At 42.3% G+C, this 11106-nt stretch overlaps 1 pseudogene; it reads right to left on the bottom strand.

Moving 5' to 3' along the window:
- Positions 1-5031: 5031 nt before the first annotated feature.
- LOC148773794 (nuclear envelope pore membrane protein POM 121-like) lies at positions 5032-6244 on the bottom strand (annotated as a pseudogene).
- Between the last annotated feature and the right edge of the window lie 4862 nt (positions 6245-11106).

Genomic DNA, 11106 nt, shown 5'->3' with positions numbered 1-11106 from the left:
CCAACTCACTCTATGCATTTTATGATACCAAAATCAGATAAAGACATCACAAGAAAAGAAAATTTCAGATCAACATCACTCACGAATTCAGATGCAAAAATACTCAAAAAATGTAAACAAATTTTATACCACAAGGACTGGGGTTCACTTTGAAAATTAAAATCAACCAGGTTGTTGCAGGAGCCCAAAATGGAATGTAGACAATGAAAAGTGAATCTAAATGTGGTACACATAACATCGCTGCACAGTTGCTGAAAGAAGCCAAACCAAGTAATTCTTAAAAGCAGTGTTTGCTTGGCTATATACAGAAAGAATTATACATGAACACTTTGGTGAGCTGCTCACAGGGCTGGCAATTGTGAAACTATGTGCATTCTGGATTGAATAAATAAGTAATTAAATTATAATTAGACAAGGTTTCTCTGGAGATACTGTTGAAGAAGTTACACATAAGCAAAGGGAACATTTCTAAGATGAACTCTGTGCACTGCATTAGTTAGAAGTATCAGTATTAACACTTTTGCACACACACACGTGTGTACACACACACACAGCCTACAGAAATAGATGCAAGTGTATAAATGGGAACATATAGTTCCAGTTCTGTCTGTTGAGAGGACTTGGAAGCCAAGATTCCCTAGTAGCCATGACAATACCGGAATGCCAAGATTTTTTTAAAATTTCTTCTCCAATAAAATGAACCAAAGCTGATAGAAGAGTGGTTGACTCCAGAACTGGGACAGGTAAAATATAAGATAATTCTGGAATACCTTATGGGGCTAAAATGTAAAGGAATCCTTGGGAAATACAAGGAGAGAGATGCAGGCACTTTAAAGGACTCAGGAGCTAATCTGAAACAACTCATAATGATCTAATCTGGAACAATTTGAGCAATAAAATCAACAGTGATCATATTAGACATAGCCAAAATAATGAAATATTGATGAGACCATACAGATATAAGTGTCTGAATATATAAATGCAGAGAACTCTGACTCAGAGGATAATTCTAATCAAATGTAGAACAAGAAAGATATAAAATCACCATAGAACACCACAATGATATTTGCTTCAGGCAAGATCCACTGATAATGGCAAAATTAGTGGTGAAAGTTTAAAAATAAACAGGATTTTTGTGTCACATCAACGTAAGACCCTCTTAAATATGTACTAGAGAGAAATAGTAATTATTCAGAGGAGAACCCTGGCCAGACACCACTTCAATTGTGATCAAGATTAACTTTTCCCATGTCCTGAGGATGACACATCACATGTGTGGGATTTTTTCTTAAAAATTCATAACCTCAATATACTCATGATAAAACAGCAGACAAATCCAAATTGAGGAAAATTCTACAAAATACTTAACTGGTACTCACAGAAGACACTAATACAGAGTAATGCTCAGTTTGGAGGAAACTAAGGAGACATGACAACTAAATGAAATGTAGGATTACACTGGCACAGGAAGAAAATTTTACTGGAAAAATGGGGAAATATGTTTAAAGTCTGAAATTTAGCTAATAGCATTCCAACAATGTTAATTTCCTGGTTTCAATAACTGTTCTGTAATATATTAACATGAGAAGCTCAGTGAAGGCTAGTTGGGGATTCTCTCTACTACTCTTGTAAGTATAAAATTACATCGAATTAAATTCTTTTTTAAAGACTTAAGTTGTCACAAGTCATTTCTTAACATACACTAGGCATGATCCAACCCATAGTGAAGTTAAGTGGGTAGATGACAAGCAGAGAGAAAAAAGGCAAGTGCCTTTTCAAAACATAGAAATCAGGACTCAGCATCTAGAGACATAAAGCGGTTCCAGTTTTTCTGACTGGGCCACAGAAAACCTACAGTTAAAAGTCTGGCCACTCATACTAGTCACGTCTTCCTTCTTCCTTCCTTCTTCCTTCACTGTGAATTTAAAAAGTAGAGGCAGGAATACTTGACAAATTAGCAAAGGTCATATATGTATTTAATAAATATTATTATATGTAATGTAATTCACATTATATATTCTATGCATAATGTATTAAACACATACATATATGTTATAAACACATATGTAATATGCATGGTTATATTAACACATATTACGTATGAGTATGTAATGTTACATATATTTAATATTGATTACTATGAATATAATCATATACTAATATTATACATACATATATACATGTATGAAGAAGAATATGGCAACCCATTTAAGTGTTCTTGCCTGGAAAATCCCATGGACAGATTGAGCCTGGCAGTATCCAGTCTGTGGTGTCATGAAAGAGTCGGACACAACAGAGTGACTCAATGATATACATATTTTATATATGATGTATATATTATACATATCTTATATATGATGTATATGAACTATGTATTCTCATAAGTTATATATAATACACACATATACTGTGAAGAAAGCTGATCGCAGAAGAATTGATGCTTTTGAACTGTGGTGTTGGAGAAGACTCTTGAGAGTCCCTTGTACCGCAAGGAGATCCAACCAGTCCATTCTAAGGGAGATCGACCCTGGGTGTTCATTGGAAGGACTGATGCTAAAGCTGAAACTCCAATACTTTGGCCACCTCATGCAACGAGTTGACTCACTGGAAAAGACTCTGATGCTGGGAAAGGTTGGGGGCTGGAGGAGAAGGGGATGACCGAGAATGAGATGGCTGGATGGCATCACCGACTCTGCGGACATGAGTTTGAGTGTACTCCGGGTTTTGGTGATGGACAGGGAGGCCTGGCGTGCTGTGATTCATGGGGTCGTGGAGAATCGGACACGACTGAGTGACTGAACGGAACTGAACTGAACTGAATACACATAATAGAGGCTTCCCTTGTGGCTCAGCTGCTAAAGAATCTGCCTGCAATGCAGAAGCCCTGGGTTGAACCTTGGATCGGGAAGATCCCCTGGAGAAGCGAAAGGCTACCCACTCCAGTATTCTGGCCTAGAGAATTCCATGGACTCTCTTAGTCCATGGGGGTCTCAAAGAGTCGAACATGACTGACTTCCACTTCACATACACATAATATATATTCAGTTCAGTTCAATTCAGTTCAGTCGCTCAGTCGTGTCCTACTCTCCGCGACCCCATGAATCACAGCACGCCAGGCCTCCCTGTCCATCACCAACTCCCGGAGTACACTCAAACTCATGTCCACAGAGTCGGTGATGCCATCCAGCCATCTCATTCTCTGTCGTCCCCTTCTCCTCCGGCCCCCAACCTTTCCCAGCATCAAAGTCTTTTCCAGTGAGTCAACTCGTCACATGAGGTGGCCAAAGTATTGCAGTTTCAGCCTTAGCATCAGTCCCTCCAATGAACATCCAGGATTGATCTCCTCTAGAATGGACTGGTTGGATCTCCTTGCAGTATAAGGGACTCTCAAGAGTCTTCTCCAACACCACAGTTCAAAAGCATCGATTCTTCGGCGATCAGCCTTCTTCACAGTCCAACTCTCACATCCATACATGACCACGGGAAAAACCATTGCCTTGACTAGACAGACCTTGGTTGGCAAAGTAATGTCTCTGCTTTTTAATATACTATCAAGGTTGGTCATAACTTTCCTTCCAAGGAGCAAGTGTCTTTTAATTTTATGGCTGCAATCAGCATCTGTAGTGATTTTGGAGCCCAAAAAAACAAAGTCTGACACTGTTTCCACTGTTTTTCCATCTATTTCCCATGAAGTGATGGGACCAGATGCCGTGATCTTTGTTTTCTGAATGTTGAGCTTCAAGCCAACCTTTTCACTCTCCTCTTTCACTTTCATCAAGAGGCTTTTGAGTTCCTCTTCACTTTCTGCCATAAGGGTAGTGTCATCTGCATATCTGAGGTTATTGATATTTCTCCCAGAAATCTTGATTCCAGCTTGTGCTTCTTCCAGCCCAGCGTTCCTCATGATGTACTCTGCATAGAAGTTAAATAAGCAAGGTGACAATATACAACCTTGACGTACACCTTTTCCTATTTGGAACCAGTCTGTTGTTCCATTTCCAGTTCTAACTGTTGCTTCCTGACCTGCATACAGGTTTCTCAAGAGGCAGGTCAGGTGGTCTGGGATTCCCATCTCTTTCAGAATGTTCCACAGTTTATTGTGATCGACACAGTCAAAGGCTTTGGCATAGTCAATGAAGCAGAAATAGATGTTTTTCTGAAACTCTCTTGCTTTCTCCATGATCCAGCGGATGTTGGCAATTTGATCTCTGGTGCCTCTGCCTTTTCTAAAACCTGCTTGAACATTTGGGAGTTCACGGTTTACATACTGCTGAAGCCTGGCTTGGAGAATTTTGAGCATATATTATATGACTATATTAATCTATAAATGACATGTATAAATATATGTGACTACATATATGCAACATATATGACTTTGTTCATCAACTGAGTATTCATGTGGTACCAATTGTTCAAAGAGAGATTATAGAGATTTTTAAGGAAGATGAACCAGGCCCCATTTAAGAAAATGGGGACGGCGGGAAAAGGCAATTGCAGCAGTGGGTGTCCTGCTTGCTCCTGCCTGGATGGAAACTGGTCCAAAGCTTCCTTCTTCTGCTGCAATGATGCTGACCACTGGGTCAGGCCAGACTAACAACCTCCAGCTGCCCAAGTTCCAGGTGCACTTCTGACAGAAGATGGTAAGACTGTTGTGTTGTCTTTCTGGCGAGAACTGACTTGGTAGGGGAATGGGCTCACAGGAGCAGCACTCTGGGTTCCCTCAAGAGCAAAGCTGGACTCTGATGGTCTTGCACTGCTCCTTCAAGAAACCACTGAGGGGCCAAGCAGCAAAGTACTGGGTAATAGGCCCTAGTGGGCCAGGAAAAAAGAACCAATTTTTAAGCCAAGTAGAGCAAGACGAAACAGGGAAAACCAAGACAAAACACCTCATAGAGATAGCTACTCCAACCAACTACAGGAAGGCCAGTGGGCCTGGTGAGCTCTACATTCTCCAGAAGCTTCTGTGAATTAGTGCTGGGAACTGATAGAGTGAAAGGCTGAGGGGTTCTGTAGACTGAGATGGTTTCAGTCTTACCCTTCCAAGGCGTTGTTAATCCACTGGATCACAGCTCTCTTCTCTAAGTCAAGGTCTTCAGCAGTGACTGGATAACCTATCTGGAGGGGTGGGGACAGGATCAGTGGGTCATTTCGACTGGAGGGCAGCAGCAGAGGAATCTTGCGTTTGCAGGGCCTGGAACTGTCAGATGACCGTGAGCAATTTAAGTTTTGTTTCTTCCTTAAGTGGTCATCTGCAATTTTTTCATCCTCGATCTTCCTTTCTGGTTCCATTGAGGCTGAAGTGTTAGGCCGATGGCCTTCTTTGCTGGTTTTCTCTGAGAGCTCATGAAGATGAGATGACTCTGGGCCCAGGAGCCCGGCTACACCTGGACCGTTCCTGTGGAGCTGTGGGAAACCTCTTGTGGAGCTGTATGAACTGGTGATGGCATTTCGTTTGCTGCATGAACTCAAAAAGTAGGTCTGGGATTTCCTAATCAGGATATCTTCCGAGTTCTTGGAACAGAGAACCAGAGGCCCAGGCCTGGGCACAAAGGAAGAGAGGACCCCGTCGATCATGAGGCATTCAAATGCGGACTGAGCATTCCCACCGGGGTTAGAGCCCCTTCTCTGTTCATCCTGACTCTTCTGGGCTGAGCGCCCTTCGTTTTGCTTTGCTAGCCCCTTTCTGCTCTCAGCCAAGGCTGTCAGGTCCTTCTCTTCCTTTCCTGTCAGTTGACCACTCTCTTCTAGGGCCCTCACCAGAATCTCCTTTACACTAAGGTTTAGGAAGTGAAGAGAAAATGAAGACCACGTACAGATGACTGTCTGCCTCAGAGGCAAATGGAGCGTCAGTTTGCCCTTTGCAGATGCCATCCTCAGGATCACTGAGGTGTAGAACAGCTTGGAACTGCAAGCAGACAGCAATGGCTTCTGATGACCACTCCTGGGCACAGAGGGGAAAAAAAAAACAAAATAAACGACGGGTTTGCTGGATTGAATATTGCTGTTGATGGACTAGGACAAACCGCCGTCGGTGCAGACGACGATGGGGTGAAGCCATGAGACCCTCAAAGGACAGCCTGTGAACCAGGTCCAGAGTTGGGGCCCTCAAGTGAACCTGACAAGCTGAAGTAACACGGCTGGCGGTGTGCACAGGCCCGAGGCACTCGAGGCCTCTTGGCTGGTTCCCGCCTGGCAGAGCAGGTGAGAACGGGCTAGGGCGAGGCCGGCTCAGGTAACGGTCCATGAGGAGCAATTCTGGACCTTCAACTAGAGTTTAGTGGCTCAGAGAGATTTCCGTTAACTGCCTAAGGGGTAAGAGGCAAAGCGCTTACTGTTGGGTGGCGTCTGTGACGTGTCGTTAGAACGCGTTAGAACGCGTAAGCAAAGAAAGGGGACGCGAGGCCTGCGCGAGGGAGGGGTAAGCGCACCTGGGTGCTTCCTGCGGGATGCAGCGCCGGTGTCGGCAGGGCGCAGGTGTCGGTGGGATGCAAGTGTTTCGGGGCACAGGTGTTTCCGGGGAACCGGTGTCTGCGAGGCGCAGGTGTTGGCGCCTGGAGTACTAGCTCCCTGGGCGCAGCTGCAGTTCCTGCAACCAGGCTCCAGCTCCGTCGAGGGAAGGTGACTGGCAGTGCTCCCCAAACCTAATGGCTCCGGGCTCAGCAGCGCCCACTCTATGCTGCAGCTCCTGGGTCAGCACCGGCTACCCCAGGGGAAAGACGTTCTGACCCTTTGCACTGAGATCCTGGAGGCATAGCCACCCAGGTGTCCAAGACTGCAGGAGGGAACCAGCTGGATGCGGGAAGCCAGAGTGGATGTTCCCCATTTTGTTTCCTTTCCAACGAATCTTACTTTTCTGATACCCCACCCCCTCCCCCTCCCCTGGAAAGTAAGGTTTCCAAGACAGTTCACTTTACCAGAAGTAGAGAACTGGTATCTTTTTAGGCAGCTCTATATCCAGGAGCAGTGTTATCTGGGACTTAAAACTTGAATTTTGAAGGTTGTACTTTGCCATAACCCTAATCTTTGCTTTCTGCCCCTCAACAGATCCTGTTGGACTTTGGGTCATTCCTTTTCAGTCAGTCTGTGTCTACGGATGGGAGAAGGGACCTGGCAATGCAAATTAGAACTCAGAATTTGGCTGTCTGTAAGTATTCTGACTGCAGTTAGGATTACTAGTTGAAAGGTGAACACATTAGAATATTCAGACTATTTAAAAATCTTTGATGTTTTCATAACTACACTCACTTTTATTTGGTTGTTTTTTGTTTTGTTTTGAAATATTTTTGCCTTATTTTGGATTATCATCACTTACTGAATGATGCTTGATATTTTACTAGACCAAGTAGTTTTTCAAAGGAGTTTATTCCAGTCAGTGCTGTGCTCAGCAAGCAGAGAAGGGAAGTATGATTTTGTGTAACCAGCATCCAAAAGGGATATATTTTAACTAAATATTCTAGTGGGTTATAAAATTCAGGAGTTTGACTTTCATCTTTATGCAAAAAAAAAAAAAAAAAAATATATATATATATATATATATATATATATTGACAGCCTCCCAGTGTTTCTGTCTGCTGTGCTTCAAATTTCTTTTAAAAATGAAATAAGAGAAAAAATCATGATGGGTGGATATACTACCACAATATGAATGGAATTATTCCAGATATTTGAAGGTAATCCATTCCTCAGTTAAAGAAATAAATCTTAATAATAGACACATTAAAATTCGTTATCCAATAAAAATTTTCTAAAGGAATTTTTCAACCATTACTTTTTATAACTTTGTATTTTGTATTGGGGTGTAGCTGATTTCAGATGAATAGCTAAGGGACTCAGCCATACATATATATTCTCCCCAAACTTCCTTCCCATCCAGGCTGCCACATAACATTGAGCAGAAAGTTTCATATTCTACACACTAGGTCCTTGTTGGTTATCCATTTTAAATATACCAGTGTGTAATGTTCATCCCAGTATCGCTAATTATCCCTTCCTCCCAGCAACCATAAATTCGTTCTCTAAGTCTGTGAGTCTCTTTCTGTTTTGGAAGTTCATCTGCATCATGTCTTTTTAGATTTTGCATGTACAGAAAGTCATACAATATTTCTCCTTCTTTGACTTACTTCACTCAGTATGATATGCTCCAGGTGCATTCACATTTTTGAAAATGGCATTATTTTATTCCTTATAATATCTGAGTAATATTCCATTGTGTATATATACAATGGAATCTTTATCCATTCCTTTATCCATTCCTCTGTCAATGGACATTTAGGTTGCTTCCATGTCTTGGCTATTGTAAACAGTGCTGCAATGAACATTGGGATGTATCAATCGTTTTGGATCATGATTTTCTCTGGATATATGTCCAAGAGTGGGACTGCAGGGTCATATTGTAGCTCTACTTTTAGCTTTATGAGGAACCTCCATACTGTTCTCCATAGTGGCTGTATCAATTTACATTTCCACGAACACCATAGAAGAGTTACCTTCTCTCCAGCATTTATTCTTTGTGAGTTTTTTGTTGATAACCATTCAAACTGGTATGAGGTGATATTTCATTGTAGTCATGATTTTTGTTTCTCTAATACTTAGAGAGGTTGAACATCTTTTCATGTTTCTATCAGCCATCCAATCCCAAGGAAAGGCAATGCCAAAGAATGCTCAAACTACCGCACAATTACACTCATCTCACACGCGAGTAAAGTCATACTCAAAATTCTCCAAGCGAGACTTCAGCAATATGTGAACCGTGAACTTCCAGATGTTCAAGCAGGTTTTAGAAAAGGCAGAGGCACCAGAGATCAAATTGCCAACATCCGCTGGATCATGGAGAAAGCAAGAGCGTTCCAGAAAAACATCTATTTCTGCTTCATTGACTATGTCAAAGCCTTTGACTGTGTGGATCACAATAAACTGTGGAACATTCTGAAAGAGATGGGAATACCAGACCACCTGACCTGCCTCTTGAGAAACCTGTATGCAGGTCAGGAGGCAACAGTTAGAACTGGACATGGAAAAACAGACTGGTTCCAAATAGGAAAAGGAGTACGTCAAGGTTGTATATTGTCACCCTGCTTATTTAACTTCTATGCAGTGTACATCATGAGGAATGGTGGGCTGGAAGAAGCACCAGCTGGAATCAAGATTGCCGGGACAGGTATCAGTAACCTCAGATATGCAGATGACACCACACCATGACAGAAATGAAGAGGAATTAAAAAGCCTCTTGATGAAAGTGAAAGAGGAGAGTGAAAAGATTGGCTTGAAGCTCAACATTCAGAAAACAAAGATCATGGCATCTGGTTCCATCACTTCATGGCAAATAGATGGGGAGACAGTGGAAACATGTGAGAGTTGGACTGCGAAGAAAGCTGATCACCAAAGAATTGATGCTTTTGAACTGTGGTGTTGGAGAAGACTCTTGAGAGTCCCAAGGACTGCAAGGGGATGCAACCAGTCCATTCTAAAGGTGATCAGTCCTAGGTGTTCATTGGAAGGACTGATGCTAAAGCTGAAACTGCAATACTTTGGCCACCTCACTGGAAAAGTCTCTCATTCTGGGAGGTATTAGGGGCGGGCAGAGAAGTGGACGACAGAGAATGAGATGGCTGGATGGCATCACCGACTCGATGGACATGAGTTTGAGTGAAATCCAGGTGCTGGTGATGGACAGGGGGGCCTGACGTTCCGTGATTCATGGGGTTGCAAAGAGTCAGTCACGACTGAGCGACTGAACTGAACTGAACTGAACTGTATGTCTTCTTTGGGGAAATGTCTATTTAGGTCTTCTGCCCATTTTTTGAGTCGGCTTTTTGTTTTGATGACATAAAGCATCATAAGCTGTTTGTAAATTTTGGAGACTAATCCCGTATCAGTCACATCACTTGCAAATATTTTCTCCCAATCTCTAGGTCGTTTTTTCATTTTGTTTATTGTTTCTTTTGCTATTAAACAACTTTTAAGTTTAACTAGGTCCCACTTCCTCAGTGATCAATGCAAAGAAATAGAGGAAAAAAACAGAATAGGAAAAACAAGAGACCTCTTCAAGAAAATTAGAGATTCCAAGGGAACATTTCATGCAAAGATGTGCTCGATAAAGGACAGAAATGGTATGGTCCTAACAGAAGCAGAAGATATTAAGAAGAGGTGGCAGGAATACACACAAGAACAGTACAAAAAAGGTCTTCACGACCAAGATAGTAACGATAACGTGATCACTGACCTAGAGCCAGACATCTTGGAATGTGAAGTCAAGTGCGCCTTAGAAAGCATCACTACGAACAAAGCTAGTGGAGATGATGGAATTCCAGTTGAGCTATTTCAAGTCTTGAAAGATGATGCTGTGAAAGTGCTGTACTCAATATGCCAGCAGATTTGGAAAATTCAGCGCTGACCACAGGACTGGAAGAGGTCAGTCTTCATTCCAATCCCAAAGAAAGGCAATGCCAAAGAATGCTCAAACTACTGCACAATTGCACTCATCTCACACGCTAGTAAAGTCAGGCTCAAAATTCTCCAAGCCAGGCTTCAGCAGTATGTAAACCGTGAACTCCCAGATGTTCAAGCAGGTTTTAGAAAAGGCAGAGGCACCAGAGATCAAATTGCCAACATCTGCTGGATCATGAAGAAAGCAAGGGAGTTTCAGAAAAAAATCTATTTCTGCTTCATTGACTATGCCAAAGCCTTTGAGTGTGTGGATCACAATAAACTGTGGAACATTCTGAAAGAGATGGGAATCCTAGACCACCTGAGCTGCCTCTTGAGAAACCTGTATGCAGGTCAGGAAGCAACAGTTAGAACTGGACATGGAACAACAAACTGGTTCCAAATAGGAAAAGGTGTACGTCAAGGTTGTATATTGTCACCTTGCTTATTTAACTTATATGCAGAGTGCATCATGAAGAACGCTGGGCTGGATGAAGCACAAGCTGGAATCAAGATTGCTGGGAGAAATATCAATAACCTCAGATATGCAGATGACACTACCCTTATGGCAGAAAGTGAAGAGGAACTCAAAAGCCTCTTCATGAAAGTGAAAGAGGAGAGTGAAAAGCTTGGCTTGAAGCTCAACATTCCGAAAACAAAGATCATGGCATCTGGTCCCAT

Source organism: Moschus berezovskii, chromosome 26 (genome assembly GCF_049115385.1).
Source record: "Moschus berezovskii isolate FMDL1 chromosome 26, NW_MosBer_1.0, whole genome shotgun sequence".
Taxonomy (NCBI): domain Eukaryota; kingdom Metazoa; phylum Chordata; class Mammalia; order Artiodactyla; family Moschidae; genus Moschus; species Moschus berezovskii.
This window is presented reverse-complemented; position numbering and strand designations above follow the sequence as displayed.